The sequence below is a fragment of the Molothrus aeneus genome, chromosome 5 (assembly GCF_037042795.1).
Source record: "Molothrus aeneus isolate 106 chromosome 5, BPBGC_Maene_1.0, whole genome shotgun sequence".
Classification (NCBI taxonomy): domain Eukaryota; kingdom Metazoa; phylum Chordata; class Aves; order Passeriformes; family Icteridae; genus Molothrus; species Molothrus aeneus.
Genome location: NC_089650.1, coordinates 24,016,503 through 24,040,524, shown reverse-complemented (window position 1 = coordinate 24,040,524; position 24,022 = coordinate 24,016,503). Strand labels below are relative to the sequence as shown.

The following is a 24,022-nucleotide window of genomic DNA, read 5'->3' as shown; positions in this document are numbered from 1 at the left end:
AAGTGCCATTTTGCCTTGTTTTATTTACTCATTGTTTTTGCTGAAATGGAAGCCAAAAAGACAAGGAACACTTTAGTTCTTAAGACACTGTCCAAGCCCGCAGCTATTTACTTATGAAATGATTATGGCAATGACTGTGTTAGAAGTCATTAGAGCTCTAAGGGAAAATGTCAAGTGTGATACAATACAGAAACTACAACAAAGCTGCAATATTACCCACAGCTGCAAACATTTCTTTGCACAGGTAAGGCACATTGAAATAAATTTTGCTATCTCTTCTATCCTGGTTTTGCCTGCCCATCAACTGTCCCTTGTAGGCTAGTCTTGGTCTCCATCACAGACTGCTAAATGCCCCATTTTATTTATATTAAGCAGGATCTTGCTTTGCAAAAAGAACCCCAACAAAACAACAAAACAGCCTGATCAGGACTACCGATTAATAGCCTTTTTAAAGGTAAAACCACCAGGGTAAGAAAATCTCTATGAGTGGAGTGGAGGTGAACTGCAACTTTCTGGAGCTGTATGTGAATATCTGGAACAAAAGTTGAAAGTATAACAGGTAATCCTGCAGGTTAAAAAGAGTTGCAGCTGCTAAAACTGAGGAAAAGCCAATGTTTACTCTAAAAAGAGCAGAATTATACACGTGATTTATTATGAAACTTCAGTCCTTGCAAGAAGGAAAGGTGTCAAAAATTTAGGCAAGGGTGACACAAATTGAAGCACAGGGCCAGGCACTGATCTTTTGTCTTTGGTTATTAGTGAACAGCTGGTTATTAGGTTATTAGGGAACAGCCTGAAGCTGAGTCAGGAGAGGTTCAGGTTAGATGTTAGGAGAAGGCTTTTCACCCAGGGGGTGTTTGGGCACTGGAACCACCAGGGAAATGGTCACAGCACCAGCCTGACGGAGATCAAGAAGCATTTGGACAATGCTCTCAGGCACATGGTGTGATTCTTGAGGATGGTCCTGTGCAGAGCCAGGAGCTGGACTTTGATGATCTGTGGGGGTCCCTTCCTACTGAGGATATTCTAGGGTTCCATGAATCCTACTAAAAAATGTTCAGCCATACCCCAATCACTAATTGGCTAATGCTGAAGACAACTTTCTTCTGAGTCAATATGGCTTCCACCACCAAGAAAGAACAACTGCATGTTTCTGCTTCAGTGTGACCACAGAAATCCTCCTTCATGTACTCAAAAGTCCTCCTGCATCCACGGACTCTTGTGAGACCTGGCATCTCACATAACAGGGATGAAGGTGCTTACCTGGACAAGAGTAACCTGACCTAAGAGGAGCAAGCATCAAGTCAACGGGGACTCCACCAGGACTCCACCAGGACTATGCTTTCCTCTCACAAACAGCAGCAAAACTGAGCAAGATGAACAGCAGTGACATTTTGGCCATGGACACAGCATCCAGCACCACCCAGTCAGTCACCGCGCCAGCAGTGGCAGCAGGTGGCATTAGCATTTACCCTGAAGGCAACTGCGACCATTCTGAATTTCCAGACTTGTGTGAGAAAGGAAGCAGTGCAGTGGCCTGGAGACCACCTGCCAGTCTTCTTGGAGGCAGAACTGGGCTGGCAGCCTGCCACAGGAAAGGAGCCAGCTTCTGCCCTGGTGACTGGCAGGTTTGGCCTTGATCCCTGGAGGAAAATGTATTGCTGCTGAAAAAGCAAGCCTGTCTATGAAAGGCCAAAAAAGCTATGAATGGACAATTATAGGTACACCTTATAAATCCCCTTATTTTGGTAGCACTTTACTACTTGTTTTGTACCTGAAAGAACCCATTTTAAGACACTAAATAAATGATACAGATTCTGGTGTTTTACTAAATAAATGGACATTCTTGGTAATTAAGCATTTATTCTACACAGTAGAAGGAAATATTCTAATGGACTGATTATATATTTTTTCCATGGTATGGAGCATATAAAAATAAGCAATTTCAATAATCCTTATTACTGCTCCAGTATATATTAATACATTTCAGATAAATCATTGCCTCCACTATCAACTCAGCTACTGCTCCTGCAAATAAAGCAATACCTTGTTACCTAGCAACGAAGCAAGTCCTTGCTATGGTGCAAAAAATATATATAAAAAAGGAAATATATATATTTGTATATTCCCGTCATTTCATGTTGAGAGAACATCCATAAAGAACAAAGAATAATCCACTCAAATGCCCTCAAATTCAATACTTAAGTAAAATGTTTGATCATCCACATTTCATGAGTATTTTCAGAAGCTCGGTCTTGATTAAACATGCATAACCTCTTGCTGACAATATAATATTCTTGCTATGTATTTCTTGGAATATTTTATTGCATACATAAGTACACAGCCATAACACATATAAGTCATGACAGGCTCTTAATGCTACATCTGATCTGTAACAGAATAGGAATAGGTATCACAGGGCTTGTTTAAAGTTCGTTTGCTTGTGCTAAATCAGTTCCTCTCCCATTTAACACAGCAGTGCATAGTATCGCCTCTTACTGATGCAATATCTCCTTTTAGGGTGCTGTCATTTGTACAAAATGTTCCTTGAGTTGCATTTAGAAAGAAAATGTACTAAAAGCCCCACTACTTTGTTGCTTTATATTTCATGTCTGTTTCTGACAGATTGCCAACATTGTGTGGACAAAAACAAATAAAAGTAGCTCAGGAGTGCTACTCATGTGGATGAGCTACAGAGTTGGGCAATGTGCAAATCTGACAGCAGCCTCTGAGCTCTGTGGTTACCAGCATGTGTCTGGTACATGCTTTACTCAGAGCTGAAAGAGGCAGCACAAGGATTCGTGGCCCCATGAGCACAAAGTATGAAGGTATATCCTTCCCTATGACAAGGACTGCAATTAAGCTTATGCAGCAGAGAGAATATGAAGTCATGAAAATTGCTGTCCTGAAGGCCTGCAGTTTCATTAGTAGGTTCCCACATCCAATATTGTCTAGGTCATCACATTGCCCCCAGATACAACATGAGATACATCTTAAGATAATGCAAATTCCACTTAAAACTTGGTGGCTAATCACATGCCACTACTTCTACTCACAAATTAGAAGATCAGTAAACACCATACAACAATTTTGAATGTTGCTCTAGCTAGCAACATCTTTAGGGAAAGCATTCCTGAAACATTCTGTTAATGTTCTCTTGAAACTTTTTGAAGTCACCTATCTCTTAGCATGCAAGGATATTGGCTCAGTTAATCACAGCACAAAGGTATACACAATCCATATCATGCTGCCTCGAACATCTGCTGCTGCTGTAATCCCTGATAATTCATAGCAAAAATATTCAGAAAATTGTATGCTTGCACCCAAAGGCACCTTAGTTTTTGTGGCCCTTGCCATTATCTCTGAGCTTTATATACCAGTTGGAAGTTTTTTGCAGCTTGGTGTTGCCCATTTTTTACTACTCTTGCAGTCTTGAACAACCAGGGATCACAGTTCACCTCTCAGAGGAATGTGTGGAGTTCAGCAAAATGCATTATGCATACAGAGGGGGCAAGGATGAAGTATCAGCCACTGCGGTGTTCAAAAGCCTCTTGCAATAAAGATTTTAGGAGTTAGTGTAACACTGGAACTTATACATATCAGAAGGATACAGCAAACATCAGAGACCGTACCCTACAGGCTTTGCATGACGAGGTCTGTGCATATTGTCTCTCCCTCTGGAACGCAGTCTTCAGTGACAGATGGCACAACCACTACCTACAGATGGCTCCAATGGGGGCTCCATAGCTTTGATAAATACTGCAATCAACTCCTAGGATAGGTATGGTTCAGGCAGCAGAGCAAACACAGGGAATAAATCCCTCAAAAATGTAACTGTATAATAATCACACACATAGTATTATCCTAAACAGACAGATGAAAGGCCAGGGCTGTTACTGAGCTGACAGAAATTCAGGACTGCTTAAGAGGAGGTCAGTAGTTTAGGATAAAAGTGTATGAAATGAGCATCACTCAATTTCTTATCCACTTTATCCAGAAAAACATTTTCACTTTCATCATGGACCAAGTGCTCCTGGTGAAATATTCTTGCTTTCCAGTGGGATTTTACTTTGGAGGAGCAATCAAACCTATCGCCAAACAAAGCCTTGGTTTGGTTAGTAGAAAACATCCTTGCCCCAGATGGATGATGCACTACAGTGAACAGAAGTATTTGAATCTACTACTCTAACAAAATCAAAAGTCATGGACTGATACTGAAGCTATTTGTAGCAGACTAGCACAATCTTTTCTAATCTTCTAGAAAAGGCTTGAAATAAGAGCAACTAGAGTGATTTCATAAAGGAACATTTGCTTTAGTTGAGCCAATGCCTCAGAAACCCTGCTCTCTCACTCCTTACTGCTCAAAAAACCAAAGATGACTTTGCAATATCTTTTGTGGCAACACAGAGCTACTGATGAGCCACATTTGCTACAACAGAATCATAGAATATTTTGGGTTGGAAGGGACCTTCAAGAACATCTACTTCCAACCCCACTGCCATGGGCAGGCAACCCTCTACTAAATCAGGTTACCCAGAGCCTCATGCAGCCTGGTCTTGCACACCTCCACTGATAAGAGTCCATAACATCTCTGGACAATCTGTTTCAGTGCCTCATCACCCTCACATTAAAGAATTTCTTCGTCATAGCTAATCTAAGCTTGCCATCCTTCACCTTAAGGTCATTCCCCCTTGTCTATCACTATGTGACCTTCATGAAGAGTCTCTCTGCAGCCTTTTTATAAACCCCCTTTGTCGTTGTTACCCGTCTTCAGCCACTCACACTTTTTAACATTTGGCATAAGAGCTTTCTACCAGGTAGCACCTACCAGAATGTTCTCATTGACCAAGCATTGCAATGCTATGGACACATACGCAATTCAGAACACACCAATTCCATACATTTTAGATATTCAGTTAAAGAATAGGAATATTGCATTTTCAAGCTGATGTCTGAGATGCAGTCTGTAAAAACTAACATGCCCTTTGCTCTGATTTGCATAGTCCATGTAATGTACGTACCTAAGAAAAACGTAACCATGCAAATATCTCCCTGATACGTTAGGGAGTGTGGGCTCGAGTTCCACACGGAGTCTTTGGATTACACAAGTTCCCCAGCCCGCACCTGGAGTATTACAGAGAACAATGTCTTTACAGAATCCTTACAAATGTAGCCCAGTAAGTCTTGTATCCCAGAAAATAAAATAATTTTACCCCATTAGCAGGCAGTATTTCAGTCTTTCATACCAGCCCTAGCAAAATCTAAACAAGAATATGACTACCGAATTCTTGTCTGTGGAAGAAGATACCAGGATACAAATAAAAACTGTAATAATTTAAACCTTGATTGATTATGGTCCAATTAATACAGTATCCAGAATCAGTCCTGAAGACCTGAAGTTTCTATTCCATTCTGCCATCACTGTTTTCCAGATTCCAAACACAAAACTTGCTGTTTTCAACTACTCCTGTTCACAATTTAGCAAGTTCCCTAACTTTCAACCTTCAAAGACTGTAAATACAGTGTACTGTAGAGTGAGGAAGAAGTCCTCTTTGTCATAGCTTTAAGAAGTAGGAAAAAAACTCCTTTATCTAATTTTTTTATGATGATTACTAACTCAACTTTTATCCCTTTTCAGATTATAGAAAACCATGACTGACATTGTTCTCTCTGAAAAACTGCTGTGTAGAAAAAGGGAGACAGAGACTGCTATAATGTCAATGTAATTTTTGAATGCATCACACAATCTTTTGTAGCATGTCAAAAGCATAAACAAAAACACTCCATGTGTCACAGTCTACAAAGGGTTTCACGTTTGATAGCATAATAATGCATGACAGGTCTCTTAATGCTTCCGATGTATCAGTAATTATGTAAATGCCTTCAAATTTGATTATACACTCGCACACATCATTAACGTTTGAGCCAAATTCAAGCTGCTTTATCCATGAATTCAGCAACATGAAGACCTTTAAACCAAACTCAGTTATGTCAGTTTTCATACTGCTGGGCTAGACCCTCTGCTCACCACAGCAATGTGTGACAAAGAGCGACTTGGAAGTTATTCTGTAATGCCCTAATCCTTATCTTGAATCTGTAGGATATGAGGATGCCTCAAGATTGGGTTAAGTTTCAACCACCTGCTTCCTCCCACGGGCAGGGAGATTTCAGAGCTTTGTCTCATCACTGGGGCCCTGTGCTGAGGTAGGAAGTCAGGAACAGGAGGAACAACAGGAAGCCAAATGGTGAGATCCATCTTGGAGACCATCGGTCAAAAGGATTCTCCACACGCACTTTGGAAGGGCAGCACCACCTCTCCTTTGCCCATGGAGCAGCACAAAGTCATCAGGGCAAAATATCAGGATTTGGTTTTGGGAATGGCAGAGGTGAATAATGAAGTACAAGATCCATAACATAAAAGTATAAACTTAGACTAAAAAAACAGGGGGGAAGTAGAAGAAAAAAAACAACTAAAAAACCAAAACTGCTAAAGTCCACTTAGTTTAGACATTCAAATCAACCTCTTTAGGAACACCTGACTGGTAAGGATTTGCTACATTCCTAATGAACTAAAATAATACTTCAGGGATATTATTAGTTTTTAATAAGCCCCCTCACTCTCTTAGTTATGTCATCACTGCATTAGGATCAACATAACAAGGTTTTAAGCAGAACTGGGCTGTAGTGGCTGAAATGAGATATTCTAAAAACAAGATTTATAAAAATGTGACACATCAGCCCCTAGCAATAGCAACAATACCAGATATAGCTTTTGTATAATGCATGAACACAGGATTACTTCCATGAATCAACAGTTTTGCATTAAAGAATAAAATCATCATCACATACAGATAACTAAAAATGAAGATTGCTTAGAAAAGAAGAAATTTTACTTTACATGAATATTTGTACCTCCAGTATAGAAAGAGATTATGAAGGTCAAAGAACAATCCTATTACTTAAGTTACATAACTCAAAGCAGGGTGCATGCCAGTGTAAAAACAACATGGAAAGATGACTGCTGGTTTGTGTTTATTCACTGCTTCTAACTCAGATTGTTTATTTTACAGTACTTCTGTTCTAAACTACTTTTGCAAAAGAAATTTTTTCTACTGTAAGTCAAGAAAGACATTTTTAAAAATCAATTTTATGCGATGCTCTGCAGATAAAACAGGATCTTTCTCTTGCAAAAATCCCAGCATAGATTACCAATCTCAGACATCAAAGAGTGAGCCACTGGGGAATCACCTCCCAGTCTGACCAGGCTACTGTCCTCAGCTGAGGTGATCTGACCACTATGGGCACCACCAAGTCCTCAGGCACCAGACCTATGAGATGGCGCACCGTACTGAGAGTCAGCAGAAGCAAGTAGCAGCTTTGCTTTACTTGTGGAAGTATCTAGGACACTGTTCAAAAAAGAAAGGAGCTTTTAAATTTTCTTGTAACTACAGTCCCTCTAATAACCAAAAACTGAAATCTCAATGCAGTCAACTGTTTAAATGGGGAAGAAGATTGCTATTTTGGGGAGCTATGATTTGCTCTCTAGCTTACGTTTTAAGCAGCATATTTAAATGAACATTAACGATAATTTTAATGAACATTAACAATACTTTTATTACAGAAGTGTAGGCCTGCAATACTACCCTTAAAATATCAAGGCCAAAGGATTTCAACAAAATTCTCAACCTAGGAATACCACTTGCTTGCATATACAGTAGAACATGCCATATTTAGTGAAATATACTTCAAAGGGAAACTTAACGCTCTTCAGCCAAGCTTTCCAGATCAGGACCACCTAACTTTAGTTTCCCATTTCCACAGCTGAGCATTTACAGAGAATATCAATTATACTAACACTTCCTCTAAAGGCACCTTTCCCTTTGAAAACCACATATCGAGTTTCCTCTTCAACATTTCATTTTCTTTGAAGTTTTAGCCGATTAATTGGTCAATGCAAATGAATCAAGAAGTAAATAAAATCATGTTAAAAGATGGCATCTTTAGCAAGACCCCACAGGGCTTCTCTCAGTGTCACAGCTCTCATGACTGTGATAGCAGCAGGAAGATTCTTGCTATCTTCCAAAAGGTACGTGTGAAGCAGGCCAAATGCTTCTTCACCACAGCGATAACTGAACATATTCCATTGCTTGTCCCTCTTCCCAGTATCCAGGAAGATTATTTCTGACAAGGTACCTGAGACATGCTCTTCAGCCTGTGCAGTCAACAGAATCAGTGGTGCTATGACAATTTTCACTAGCTGAGAACTGTGTTCAAAAGCTCTGAGTGCAAACCCTTCAGGGCATGTGACACTTCCTTCTGCCCTACGCTGCCCAGTGCGCATCATCGCTGCAGAGCTGCTCTGCTTAGCCCCAGACAGCTCTGTAAGGAACAAAAATGGTAACAGCAAGGAATGGGCACAGCCAAGAACTACAGCTGTTTGTTTCATCCAGGGCATGTTTCATCCAGGCAAGCCCAAAGATTATCCTGCACTGGTTGATGGAGGCTTATGAAAGGAACATGATGCAGACAGCATTAAACAATTAAACTTGCTATTACTGTGCTGTGACTAACACATACACAAAGTACTTAAAGGACAAGTATGGAGCTGTCTGGTGGCATGCTGAGATGGTTCAGTGCAGGCAGTGATTTGGCAGCACTCAAGTCCCACCATCACATGATGATTCCAAAATCTGTATCTTGTGCTAAGGGTCACACAAGTTAAAGATACTCATGCCAACAACAAAAATTAGGATCAACAGAATTCAAGCAAAAAATAACAGTTGTAATGTTTCATGTTCTTTCCATATTTTAATGCTTAAAGACGTGCAACTTTGCAGTATAGAGACAATATTAAAGATTTATTGTCATTTTGCATAAGTATGTAAAAGTGACATGGATAGTTAATTAATTAAATTAATAAGCAGTGGGGAAATCCCTAGGAAATGGTTAGTGCAACAGGTTTTTAATCCTGTCAACACCTGTTAAACATAACACTTTCATGTGAATTTTTAACAAAGATGAGGTTTGGAAGTTTTCTTATAATGTGCTTCTTGTAGAGCCAATCTTTGCTTCTGAAATACCCAAGCTGGGCATAACATGGATTAGTATTGAGAAGTGCTCACAAAAGCCTATGGAAATCCTTGAATTCTTGTTTCTTGCTAGTGCTAAGAGCCAAATCCCTACCACACTCAGATTTTAAAGAAAAATAATAACTTACATCCAGTTTGTAATGACTTCATTAAAAATACAATGAATCATACAATAATTCCCTTAGGTTTTGCTAAAGTATTTTTCTGTGGGACTATTCACTTTAATATCCACTTACCTCTGTGGTGGTTTATTAATATTGGTACAGAAAACTGAAGTTCTATGTATTTTGATTGTATAATAATAACACAGGTGCTTCACAGACCAATTGCATACTCATTAATAATGTACTTTCCAGGTGGCTGCACTATTAACAAAGTAACACTTTTCCAAGGTTCTATAACCATATATGAAAATATTCCTGGAAAACAAAAGCATTAACAAAGCACAACAGCAGCATAACAGCTCTTTGATTATGGGATCCTGAAGGAGATAATTAGCCAGTTTTCAGTTAACTTAAAAAATAAGTGTTTTAACTATTTGCAAACTGGCATTTACAGCATATCTCTTTACGCTGTGACATTATCTAAGATTGTATAAACAGTAAGAATTTACTAGATTATTTTTACACACATTTTTTATGATTCTTTTCAAAATTATGGAGAGCTTTAATATCACTTTTAGTGGGGTAAGATGAAGCTTGAGAACAGTGAGATGATCATGCATTACAACAGTAAAACTTTTGGAATTTAAATTATTCCTATTATACATGCATATACACATACATAAACACACATTTTAGTATTATATAATAATTCTTGATGAACACTGTAACTGACTTCGCATTTTCCTATACTGGTAATAATTACACCCAAACATTTTTACAGCTCACCAATTTACCAGTGGCTTGTACCATCACTGTATTCAGATACTTAAAGATATTGTGTGTAATAGTGTTCTTCACTGAACAGATACATGGAGAAGAAATAAACTATCTTCAGTATACCCACGGTAAAAGAGTCATATATTCCCACTGATATCACTGCAAAAGCCTTACTTCAAAGTACACAGAACCAACTAAGGCAGCATACATGCAAATACCCAGAAGCACTGAAGGTCTGACCCCAATCTGCACCAGGAGGACCAGTCAACTAACTGAAGAGTTCAGAAAATTATCTACAGTTGGACAAGCAAAACAAATGTTTATCACCTTCCCGTTTTGTGACATTTAAATGTACTGCAAAACAAAATGCTTATTCTTTGCTGTAGAGAAGCACTTTCTGGAAAAAAGAACTTCAAAATTTAAACAATGGTCTAAAATCTTCTGTCAAAGAGGCAAAACTCCCTGCTGACTTCATCTGCTATTATTGCAACTTTTATTAAATTTAGCCTTTTTACAGCCTCAGAACTTAAAACATTCTAAACAATAGAAAAAACTCTCTCAATGTATGATGACTGCAGGAAACAAGAACAGAATGAAGAACAAACCAATTACATGTAACAAACGTCGTATAAAACACGTTGGATTTCCTGCATCAAAAAGCTGAAAAAAAAGTAAGAAAAATGACATATCTTTCCTTAACATGTCCCAGTTTCTTGTTTCTAGAAAGAGGAAACTCCAAAGACAAAGGCCTGGGAGAAAGACCTTTCATCTCAAGCTTCTCAAGACCCCAGCTGACACTTATTTCAGGCACCACCGATAAGCCTACAGAACATGTGGTACATTTAGAAAAAACAGGATGGTTACAATTACTTAGTTCTGGACCAGCTGGAATTTTCAGTTGGTTTTCCCAAAGGAAAGGTACTCTTCTTTTAGCAAGGGATCATGCAAGCCTTGGAAACAAGCCAAGATATGAATATCCACAAGGGAAAAAAAGTACAATCTTAACTGTCCACAGAGTGAGTACATTCCAGTGCTGAAGACTGCTTTCTAACATTGAGCAAGTGCCCTCAAGTGATAGCACAGCCAGAGATTTTAGAAGGTCCTCAGATACACTGTCACTGCTCATTACCTCTTCTCTTGATCAAGCTGTGTTTCAGGCATTTGACTTTAACTCAAACTCAGTTCTCAGGGCACAGATATTCTGGGATTTGAGTCCTAATGAAAAAAGAGACCAAAGCTGGGTATTGTTAACACTGATAACCCTGTGTTCTTGTTATTCCTCTCGAGATACCACAAAGATGCTATCCAGCCCCAAAGGATGTGCCAAGCAGGGACCAAATATCATTTGCCTTTACAAAAGGCATCACAAAACTCTCAAAGATGTTCCTCAGTCTACAGAGTTAGAAATAACCCACCAGTAAGAGGCTGAAGGCAATAAGGAAGGAATGGAGGAAGAACAGATCCTGGGTTTTCTATGTGCTTGGGCATTTTCATGACAACAAGAACCTCTTTGTGATCAGAGGACAGAGAACAATCTCCAAGGAGATGTACCAGCACTCCTCAACCAAGAATGACCATTCCTTTGTCAAGGAAGAGAGACTATCTGCCTGGTGATTTTCTTTGGTTAAGGTTTGTTCAACACCAGTATCATCGCTTCCTTAGGCCAGACATAATAATTGCTATCTGCAGCTAACATGAAGCCATCTGAAATGTTGCAAGATACTTCACTTCAGAAAAATTAACTGCAGGGTGACAATGTCAACAAGATCCTTTAACACTATGCTCAACTTTGTCAGAGTGAATTCAAGCCAAATTTGAGGGTTTTTTTTAAATGAAGAATCTTTGGAGAGAGGAAAAAATGTTTCTACCTGACTGAAGGACTTTTAGAAAAATTCTACTGCTCCAGAGTACGTAAACAGAAAAGAAGGAAAACAACCACAACTGAACACCACCAAGAACACTTGGCAGTATATAAATCCGTATCAAAATCTGTATCAAAAGTGGCCATCAAATATGACCACTAAAATTGACCCAAGAATGCCCCACTGTGTTTACATGTAATCCATAAAACAAGACAATTTTAAGAGCAATTCAAGGTGCAGACTGATACTCTATTAGAGAGCTAAGCAGTAAAAGGTATGTGAACTGCAGTGCCCAAAATACTCAGCATAACATGCTGAAACCCTCTAATGAACTTACCACCTTTTGAATCTTTTCTCCTCATAGGCAAAAAAATACAGAAAGTCCATGGATAGAGACAGCAAGCAAACGAAGACAATGGAACAACTTTCCTTGCTTAATTACCTTGTCAAAGCCATCTTTATCTGAAGCATAACCCCTTGAAACTTGGAACCATGACTACTGTCTTGTAGACAAGCTGGCATAGTTGGCACATGGACTAAAAGACCAAGCACAAGCAGCCCTCTGTTATTGCCTACACAAAGGGAAAAATTGCATTGGATCATAAAGAGTGCCAGTATGGTACAATTTTCTGAAGGTGTTATTCTCCAGAATTTGACTGTGATTTCTTAAAAATAAGCTTGCAGCTCGTAGAACTGTGAAGACAACATTGAAAATGTGAGCTAGTATAAGCCAATATGTTCCCTAATGTACAAACACAAAAATCACATATCTCAGAGTAAAAACTGGTCAGTTCATCACAGCAAGTGTTGATTTGGAAGATTAATATAAAATTTCAACATTTAATAAGCAAAGCATTATGATAATAGGATCATCAGAAAAAAAAAATCTATTCATGATTGGTATTTGGCAAATGAGTAAGCGGGACCCGGAATGATGTCATTCACTCTCATCTCTGCTTTAACCTGTAGTCTGCATGCAGAGCAGGTCTCAGGACCAAGAGCCAAAAGAGCTTAAGTCCAAGGCTTGACAGTTTCTGAGTCTGCCCAAAGCAAGGTGGGAATTTACTATTTGTGAAGAATATTATTCGCTATGCCTATCACTAACATGCAACAAATAAATACAAAGATCCTTACCAAAATGCCAATTGTTCAATGTTAAAACAAAGCAAAACCTCCATCCTTCTGAGTGATGGAAACAAATTAAAATTAACATTTCTGAAATGGAATTCTGATTCCTTCAACAATAAAGTGTCTTTTTCTTGGACTGTTAATGAAATCATGACTGACCCAGGTCACAGCTCCCTCTTAAGTTCCTCAGCAGCAAAACTTTTGCCTAGAGCCAGTTTGCTTTAGGTTCCTACTTCAGTGCAGCCACCTTTGATGGCAGCTTCATTGCCAGTTCTGCTCCCAATTTTCACATCCTCTACCCTGCATTTTTAACTCCATGTGCCCACTTCCAGTTAGGGGTGTCATTCTTCCCTCCCCCCTACCCAAGAAAAACGCAAAGAGAAAAAGCAGCAGACCCTCAGCTTTCTGAATTAATTTTGGGGTACTGCATTTCAATGCCTCCTAAGTAGAATGAATATGTACAGTACATTTTAATTTGCCTTCTTTCTAGATAAATTTATATCTTCCTGACTATCACATCTCCTTTCTCTGGAAAAAAAAATATAAAGGAGCTCACCAATAGTACAGAAACAGAGCTTACTTAGAATACATCAGCGAGCTCTTCCAGATCTCATCTGTCAACCATTTGCAGAAACTCTTGAAATGGAACTTCTCAGGTGTGTAAAGTTAAGAGGGTGTGTGAGTGACAGCACAACAGCAGCTTGTATGTGTTATACTCACATATCAAGAAAACCAAATCTCTTAGTGAGCAACTGCCAACAGACCAAAATTTTCTGCTAAAATAACTTACTCTTCATTTTTTTCAGAGCCCCACTGAAATTTTTAGAATGCTATCAGAATGAAGCTTTAATTCCTTATCCTAATTACACACCATAGGACCAAGGCTTTATACTGAGCAAACAAGTATCAACTTCGCATGAGCGCTTACAATTTGTGATCACATTTATACAGATGTGATCACGTATCACTATCTTTATAAAGATATTCATACGAACAGCCTTCCACTGAGATTTTTTTTCTAGCAAGTGACTATATATTATATTTTGGCATATACAGAAGAGGACACAAATTGGTCCTTAAAGTGCATTCAAATGGCAAGTTACTATCCATCACGCCAGGGTCTAACAGCATTTTGTGCCTCGTAAAAGGAACAAGTTAAAACGTTCTCTAAGATAAGATATGGTCTATCAGTAATCCTGTCAGATAGACACTGTAGCCTCCTCATTAGCACCGCTGCTCTTAACGGCATGGAGTACACCTTGATTTTGGGCACGTTGGCACACATTGCCACTGCTCGCATAGCTAAAGGAATTTTGCAAGGCACATGGCAACATGCATCACTCCACATGCTAAAAATGCTCAGGAAAACTGTTACTGCACGTGTGCAGCAAACTAAATTCCAAATTAAATTCTCAGGTACCGTTTGCCTCCCAATACCAATACTGCATTCTCGCCGTACAGTACAATACCTGCTCATTTCTGTGTATTTTTCAAACATGAGTCTTTTCCGAGACAGAGAAACATAAACCATCATTCTGATCTTTACACACTTCTGCTTTTCATCCCTTTTGTTTTCCCCCCGCCATACAACCGTAACATTTCGCCCAACCAGCGTTCCTGAAACACCGAGCGGACAACCAGCGGTGCCGTGAAGGCGAAACCTCGCGTAGCAAGTTTCGGACCAGGGCACACTACGGCCAAGTTGCCAGACCCAAGTAAGCAGAGCTTTGCAGGGCGCACACGGACACGGCCCCCCCGACAGCCGCTGCTGCGGACCCTGCGCGCCGCGCTGCCGCTCGCCCGTGCGGCACCGGAGGCGGGTGCCCGCCTGCCCGCTCCCCTGGGGTTAATCACTGCTCCGGACGGCTCGGAGGGAGCGCACCGGGGCGGCCGGGGCTGCTCTGTTCCCGCGGCCACGCCGGCCCGGTGAGAACTCACCAGCCGCGAGCACCGGCTCCGTCGGGCGGCTCAAACTCCGTCCGCCCCGCCGCCCACCGCTGCCCCGTGGCCGCCTCCCCGCCGACCCCCGCCCGCCCCGGAGCGCGGCGCCCCGCAGCGCCGCCGGGCGGGAGCTGCCGCCGCCGCCGCTCGCCCCAGCGGCTCCGGCGAGGCGAGGCGAGGCTTGACATAATCCTGCTAACGCAGCAACCGCAGGCGCCGCCGGCTCCCGCCCGCCCGTCCCCCGGGGTCCGCTCCCGGCGCTTCCCCGCGCCCGGGGCCGGGGGGGAACGACACCCGCTCCGGGCCGCGCGGCGGGGCGGGGGCGGTGCCCGGTGGCCCCGTGCCCGGCCCCCCGTGCTCGCCCAGCACCTCCCCTGGCCCCCGGTCTCACCTAGGAGCGGCGGCGGCGGCGGCGGGCTGAGCTGCCGAGCCCGGCGGGGGCGGGGAGGGAGGGGAGAGAGGGGGGCCCCGACGTCTGCTCCGCAGCCGCTACCCCTCCACGCTGAGCATCTTCCCCGCGCCCCGCGGTGAGTCAGGCAGGGAGAGCGCCGCGGAGCCGCGCACACCGGAGCCCCCGCCGCCCTCCCCGTCCGGCCGCCGCCGCGCGCGCGCCCCCGTCGGGCCCCCCCGAGCCCCCTCCCGCTTTCCCCGGGGCCGCGCGCGCGCGCTCCCGGCCGCGCCGCCCGCGGGGGGGGGGGGAGGGGCGGAGCGGGACGGGCGCGCGCGCGCGCTCACCGCGGCTCGGTGCGGTCCCGGCTGCGGCGGGCGGGAGCTGCCGCGGCGCCTCCCCCGGCCCCCGCCGTTACTATGGATATCTATGGATATCGGCCCTGCGCGCCCCCGCGCACTCCGCGCGGGCGGGGCGCTCCCGCGCGGCGCCGCTGCCCCGGGCCTGGCGGCGGCCGCCGAGCGGAGCCGTGGCGGCGCGGGGACCGGGGGAGCCGCCGGCGAAACTCCGTCCCCGCCGCCGGCTGGCGAGCGCCTTGCCTCGTTCCCTTGGCAGAGCCACCTTTTTTTTTTTCCTTTTTTTTTAACACGAGTGTCTACATGAATCACATCCGAGCTCGAATTTCTGCGTTAATACGAACAAATAAGCATCCCACGGGATTATTTACTTCAGTGACTGCATCCCGTTAAGCAGCACCCGCGCTGCCTAATAAATGAAATAAAATACAAAAGATAATGCCCCTATAATTTAACTTTATAAAATGTCAGAAGACAGAGTTGCACTTTCAGTCCCCCATGGCGGCTCTTATCTCTTACTCTGCTTCCCTGAGGAAGTTACACACTTGATGGCTGAGCACATTATCTGACAAGCTCAGCCGGTGGAGACTGGAAGAAGCATTTTACCAGGTCAAAAAATTTTACTCAGTTACAGCAGGTGAATTGATAGGGAGGCTATGGTTAGTAATGCCTGCTGCATTTCTCCAGCTCACTCCCAGCAGATCTATCCAAGACATCAGCCAGGCAGGTGCCTCAGGCCCCAGTCCTGCCTTTGGAGGCTTTCTGTCTTCTGTGAAATAAAATCCTTAATAAACAACTGGAAGAAAAACAAAGTGTTTCTCTCTGGGCAGCACAGCTTTATACAGACAAGTAATAGTTCTGAAATTCAGTATCATTTTCAGCCCTGCAAGAAGAGCAGGGATGGATGATGCAGTAGCTGCAGATCCAGCACACCAGCAAGGCAAACTTTCCAGGTACAGAAGTTCATAGTCAGTCAGACTTCTCAGGGACCTCACACTGACTAAATGGAGAAACCTAATTCACCAGCCCTTTCATCTGACATGTTCAACTGCACGTGCTTATACAGAACTTCAAGCATAGATGGCTTTGAGCACCAAAATAAATCGTACTTGAGGCTCTGAGTGTATGTCCCTCAGAGCATTAATTAGGTCTCAAACTAATGCTAAGCTGCATTTTTTCCAAAGCAAGTCTTTCAAGGAGTAAATGATCATATTTACGAATGGTTCTCTTGGTTACAGAGAGTACAGATAACATGCACATAGCCACGAGCTCAGCGACGTGTAGCGGTTGGACTGACTCAACCACAAGATAGTGCTGACTTTGAATGCACTGCTCCGTGTGTGAGTAAAGGCAGCACTGTTTGCCTATGAATCACAGAGATCAACTGCTGATTATTTAAGAGTTGAAAGGAATGCTTAAAGTAGGAATGAAAACTAGAGATACAGTTTTCTATATCATAGCTGATTTCATCTAATTACTCCTGTCAAAATAATGTTGGGGAACTCTAAGCATTAGCTCTAAAGCACATTTTAGAATGAGATTTGGAAAATTATTTTGATTTTAACTGAGTACTCTCTGCTTCTTTGCAGAGCTCCACTGTTTCAATAAAATCTTATAGATGCGGTCTGGTGTTTATACAGATTTGATGTAGCCCATCTGGAGAAGGACTGAACAGAATACAAAAGTTTAGTTTCATCTTGAATCAGGAGAAAACATAAACATTTTGCAACATATCCTGAACAGAATTCTAAAAACTGAGTCTGGAAATATGAAAATGTCCATTTCAAAACATTTCTTTTTCATCTTTTCAAAACATGTCAATGCAGTTTAAATTTTAACGTCTACATTGTCAGTGCCACTTTTGTTAAAGCAGATGCTTTGGCAGCATTTCCTTAAAATGTTGAATGATGTTTATAGATTTGTCTATACTTTTCCAATACCTTGGGTCTCCACATCTCTATCCCTATAACTAACAAGATTTTTAGCACAGTCTGAACTTGCTTTGTCCTGGATTTTGTGATCTGCATTTTTAAATTGAAATCAGATCTTTAGAATAGGTGGGATGTGATCCATTAACAACTGTCTGAGTTAGGACAATAATTACATGGAATTGCTAAGCCAGAGGAGGAACCAGTTAAGGCTGTCAGCATGAGGCCAATCTGATGATGGCAGAGCATAGTGGATGTGCCAGCCAGTTTCTATACCTGCCATAAACTTCATTACTTCTATTGATTGCAACATATTCCAGCCTAGAGCAGCGCTCCATGGAGGAAAGAAGTGTGTAGCACACAGCAAGTCCTCGGAAAGGCTGAAGGATTCTAGCAAGATGGTGCAAGAAAGGACATTTTTAGACATTTAGAGGCTTAGTGAAGAGGCGAACATGAACCTGGATATTGTAATGTTTTGACAGGGAAGATCTGCATGATTTCACCACTAGGTACATCTCCCATTCAGCCACTCTGACCTTCTTTTTGCCTGGCTTCTTTTCCAGCCAGCAGCACTTCCTCTAAGGCCTGAGCACCTACAGGTGAGCAGGTGCCATGGCTGTGTCAGTGGTGAGTGAGCCAAGTCTGCACCTGCAGGCTGCCACTTGTACCTGGTGCTCACCCTGCTCCTGTGATGCAGCTGAAGAGAACGCTGGTCACTCGGCATCCTGACAGGGCCAGATAAGTAAAGAGAAAAATCAATGAAGTGAGAGACCTGTGTCATAGCAGGAATGTTCTTTGGGATACCTCTCAGTCTGTTTAGAAGATCTGTTACTGTAAAGGGAGAAAAAATTTGCCTCTCTCATGGGCAGGAACAGGCCATTTCTTCAGTTGGTGTTTTTGTGGGTGTTACAGGTTGGACTGAGATGGGGTGTGAGACCAGAGACTCTGGACACACTGCAGTCCTGGCTTGAGGGCCATGTGAGCCATTCTATGTTTCAACAAATGTGATCACTGTCTTTTCATAAAGGCAGAGTAAGAATTTATTTTAGCAATGGGAATCTAGGTAGAAGAGAGAAGGATCCCTTTAATGAGTTTTATAAAATATTTTTTAAGCTTCAAAATCTCGGATGTGTACGTTGAGGCCAAATTTTGTCAGTGGTTGTATGAGTGGATCTGATCACAAATATAATTTTCTTTTCTTAGAGGATCCCTGTGATTTTTCTTGAACTGATCAGCAAAGTATGCTGATGTACTGATCACAATGATCAAAGCCTGGCCCAACACTTCCTTTATCTGTAGATCTGTGGACCACTACAAGGAGCTGCAATGGCTTTCTCCTTTACAGCAATGGGACAACCCTGTCAAAATGTTTGGTTTTGTGAATGGCTTCATATTATTTTTGGGTGCCATTACACATTCCTGCAAGCTTCATCCATTGTGGCTGATTAGAGGCAAACTCCTAGGTGTTAAAAGCTGGAGAACAGTAGACAACATGTGATTCTACTGCCCTGGGAGTGGCTCAGGCTGAGCATCAGTGGTTCTACTCGGGTGTCTTCAGCAATTTCAGATGAGGAGCACAAATTGCTAACCAGCCTCATGGCAAAAGGCTACCATTACTGTCTTTGCCTGAATGAAACTTATCTGACCAGTAGGGCATGATAACGAGGAAGTCTCCATTCCCAGAGAATGGCTAGAACAGGATCTGCTTTCTTATATTCAGCTGGTATCCAGATATGCCTTAAAATCAGGCACACTGGGGAATTCCTCGTTGTGGAAACCACCTGTGGGCAGCAACATTCCATAGATTCTAGACATGAGTCACCTCCACGTGAAAGTAGCAGAAATTTCTTCTACAAATGAGATTGCAGAAATGGGAGGTTTGGATTATTTCTGGAAAAGGATCACCCTAACCTATAGCATAAAAGACAGTTTTAAATAAAGAAACCAGTTACCACATGCATACAGTTACTTACATGCAAGATTTCTCAGGCTTATCACCACACTGCACATTGATGAATAAGTCAAAACAGACCTAGATTTTGAACAAAATGTCCCCTAAAAATTATTTTTTCTGCTGAGAAACAATGCTACGCGAATTTCACAGAAAGTGAGATCTATTGAAACACAGGGAGGAAATCTGTTTTCTGCTTAAAATTCATTGTTAATAAACACTTGATTAGCTTCATACTGGAAGTTTTAGTCATACAAATTAATGTCTTTTAGCAATGAAATTTATTTCTGAAAATAAGTTGAAACAGCTTCTTCTTAGTAAATAGAAGTACTATATCCTGATTCTTCAAATAATGTCTCCAAAGGTTTGTGCTCATTTATTTTCTTTCACCAGTGCTGCAAAAGTCTGCATTATAACAACTCGATTCTTTTTTCTTAGAGATAAGTACTTGCTAATTGAACTGCTTTGCTGATGTCCCTACTCTTACTAGTTCATAGTCTATCAAGGGGTCCAGTGAGTTAAAGCAAGATAAAATTAAATCATGTTTTCAAGTAGAGAAGTGATCTTCATTAAAAAGCAAGATAAAATGATTGAAAATATTTAACCAGACTGCTTTTATAATCTTTTTCCAGAGCCATGTTGATTTTGAATTTCCTGAATTGGGACTGAGCAGATTGGCTTTATACCATAGGTTAGCAGAAGTACACATAAACATAATAATTTTCAGATATTGAGTAAAGAAATTGTTTACATATGTTTACTGAGAAAGCATCATCATAACATGAATCTAAGAGATAAACAGAATGCATATTTGAAAATTTTACTAGTAAATTACACTTGACAAAACCAGCCCCTCTAGCTGGGGTACGTAGCTGGGGTCCCTGTAGCTGGGAGCATACAGGTGAGAAGGGACACGTGGAGAGTTGCAAACAAGAATCACAGGAATTCTCTGCACTTGGTAAAATCTGCTTAGGTAATGCCCGTGCTATATAACTCGACAGAGGCTGTAACACTTGCACCAGGGCTGCAGCAAATCAGGACAAAGGGAATGCAATAACTGAAAATAGATGGAACAGCTGTGTTGGCTCAGTAAGGAGCAGGGACTTAAGTTCAAAGTAAGTAAGAAAAAGAAATTGTCATTTTTTGAACACAGAAAGGTAACAGAATGATGTTTTAAGCAGGGAAATCTTATAGGGAATTTAAGCCAGTCCTGCTAGCTTTATTTTCAGCTCTAGTTCAGCACTCAGATGATGGGATCTTCCTGCATAGGACAAACACTTCTGAAAGCTTAAATATTCTAGAGAAATAAAAAAGTCAGGGACTAGAAAGAAATTTAGGTATCATACTACATCCAGAATTGTCTTTATACATTTCTTTTAATTCCAATCTCAGAATAAGGAACTGAAGTGCCCCAGTTTCAAATAATTCATAATTTATTTTGATTTTTATTCTTAATATTGCCCAATGATAGAGAGCATTTAAAAGAAACGGATAAATTTGGACTATACAGTCCCTTTGGAAAGAGCAAGTTCTAAATAAAGTTGTGTGGGCATGCAGTTATTGTAGGAACCAAAGAGATAACTGCAGGTATCTTCTGGAATCACTGGAGTATCTGCAGGACCTGGTCCTATGGTGTGCTGGGGTTTGAGGAGACATTCTCACTGGGAAACATAAATTATGCCTTCTCCTCCCCAGACAATCTCCTAGGTCTATAAAGAAATAAAGTGTTACTAGAATAAATTTAGTATCTGAGGATCAACTGAATATACACAGAGGTCTTGTCCATACAGTCTCAAACAACATCTGGTTCTTGCTTGCTGAGAACTAACAAATATCTGGGTGCCAAAGGCATGGAGTAACTACAAATCCCCTTTACCTGCCTTTGAATGAAGTGTCAAGAACTGATCCTGGTTAATTACCAATGCTGGTGGTGCTTATAAACATGGAATGTGCTTATAAACATGGAATATTTGTAAAGTCAGTTTCTCTGAGAGCAAAATTTCCCTAAAAGAACCACATTGCAACCTGAATTGAAGCAAAAAAACCCCAAAAACAGATATAGAAATAATTTCTAGAAAACTGGAGAATATTTTCCATTAGGAATATTGATATGAATGTAATGTATAATCTGGTTTCAAGTAGGTTAATGGAAAGAAACAAAGAAATCTAGGAAAAGTACATGGATCCATTTTATTCTTGTCACCACAATGGTTATTCTACCTTTGACTAATTAGAAAAGAAAATAAAGACTTGAGTGAAGATATAATCCAATGTGTGATCAGAAAGCAAAGCAATGAAAAAGAGTGAAAATCTGCTCTTAATCTTGATTAAGAAATGTATAAAGTGGAATAATACCTCAGAATTATAGAACAGAATATTTGTTTCCTAGTAATGAGATAATTAACCATGGACCCATGGAGGGCATGTATGTGAATGTTAATGTGCATGTATTTACTGGGACAAGGGAAACAATAATAGGATATTGAAGTGAAGTAGGGAGACACCCAGCTCAGCCATTTGGTGGTTTTTATGTAGAAAAGGAAAGCATAAAATCATAGAAGTAACTTTGTTCTCTTATTTTTCCTGAAAATGTATAATTTTTAAAGCTTGGAAGTCAGAGAGGAAGGAATAAATGCTTCCCAGAGAGTTAGACAGAGAAGGCTACTTGAGGAAATTAATTTTGAGCTGGATGGTATAGTTAGTACAAAAATACCATGAGATGATCACATTCTAACAGAAAGAAAACTTGACTTTAGAAACACAGGCATATGCATGCAGATTGTATACCAACACTAAATACATGGCTTCAAATATATATATTTACTGTCACTGTAAGATGCATTTAGATGTTTTAAAAAAATCTAAATTCTGAATATTGCTATTGGTGTCAAAGGCCATGCTACAAATAATCACTGTGTTGTAATGGTGGTCGTATTATATTTGAACTATTCAAATATTAGACACAAAGAGTCTATTTCTAAGACTATTCAGCATAAAATTTCTCAAGATATTACAAGCAGATTGAGAGGTGGATTATAAAGTAGAGTGATCAGAAGTTGGAAGAGAATCAAAAGATATACAGTATCCTTACTAGGGGGTTTACAAATGCTGTGTTTTGAATAAGTAAAACAAAATTAAATATTCCATATTAATAACTTCTCTCCAAAAAAAAAATTATTGACTATCTTTCCAAATCAATGAATTTCTCACAGGATCTATAAGTAAGATTTCTGTGTTTTCCCAGAAGAAGAAAAAGAATCCCTTAAATTCTTTTACTACAGTACAAGAGCCCTTCTGAACAAATACCATGGTGAATCAGAGGAATGAGTAGACTACAAACTATTATAAAATGTGTCTATGAATACTGATCCCACATGAAAATAAATGGAATAGTTTAAACTACAATGCTACTATTTTGTTTTTGCCTGAGAATTCAAAACAAATGTCTGTCTATGACCATAATTATGGACATATTATACATGCAGACTATGTTCTGAAAACGTTTTCAGAATACTTTCTCCATTAAATATTTTTGGATTTCAGTTTCTTGTCATGAAACAATTAAAAGACATTTCAAAGTTATAGAGTATTCATTGAATGAAAAATCTTAATATTTATTATTTTAAGAAAAAAAATTTAAAATTTTAGGCATTAGTCAAAGACAAACCCACATTAATGATTCAGAAAATTCCTATCTTTTATGGCCAGAAGGTATTGCTACATAAAAAATGCAAAGCAAAGGTACAGTGACCTTTAGTTCTCTCCCCAGCATCAAATATAAATTTATCCTATATTAATATTTCACATGGCTACAAAAGAGGGAAATGTGTTCTTTTTCTGTATGAAGATACTGGAATGTCAGACTGTAAGTCAATTTATGGCTAGGGGCAGGATCTAAGGAAGCAGTCTCCCATCCCAGGAACACCTGTGTGCAGGAAGGACAGTAACACACCTTCCTCCTGGGCTCAGCAGAACAACAGCAGCTCCTGCTCTTCTGCGGTCACACCTGACTGACCCAGGAGGGAATTTCAGGATTCTCATGGCTGCTGCCTCTCTTAACATCACTCTTAATTTCCCCCCTAAATTGGCCTCTTCCTCCTCCTTGTTTGTAGGGGTCCCTTTAGGCTCAGAGGTTATTTTTCATTCACTCTGGAGAAGCACAAGGCAAACACTGAGCGAGGTGGCAATCACTCGACAGTGAGTAAAGACCAGGGAATTGTCGAGGGATGCAGTATTTCAAAGGATGTGCTCTGGCCAAGCCAGCTGTGCAGACTGGAGCTGAACAGAGGTGTTTGGAAAACAAGATCCATGTGGAAATATACAGCTAAGCAATTTCCATCCGGAGGAAAATGACATAACAAGAACTGTCTGCGAATAATTAAAGGCATGTCATAAAGTAGGCCAGATTTTTTGATTAATCAAAGAAGACTGAGGAACTCAGAACTCATTTAACATGCAGAGGGGAAAATTTAGGTTACACGTTAGGAAAGACTGTATA

The 24,022-nt window shown here is 41.0% G+C and overlaps 1 protein-coding gene across 6 annotated transcripts in view; it reads right to left on the bottom strand.

The window, feature by feature from the left end:
• Nucleotides 1-24,022, bottom strand: part of ANKS1B (ankyrin repeat and sterile alpha motif domain containing 1B) — a 408,607-nt gene that overhangs the window by 71,466 nt on the left and 313,119 nt on the right. The window contains exon 1 of one of the 6 annotated variants that reach the window (XM_066549550.1): nt 15,637-15,656. The exons of 3 other annotated variants lie outside the window; for them this stretch is intronic. The gene's annotated coding sequence lies outside the window, so the exon portion shown is untranslated. Of the gene's footprint in view, nt 1-14,898; nt 14,924-15,292; nt 15,384-15,636; nt 15,657-24,022 lie in introns of those variants that run through there. 2 more of the 6 variants (XM_066549547.1, XM_066549548.1) reach the window with 2 other exon arrangements.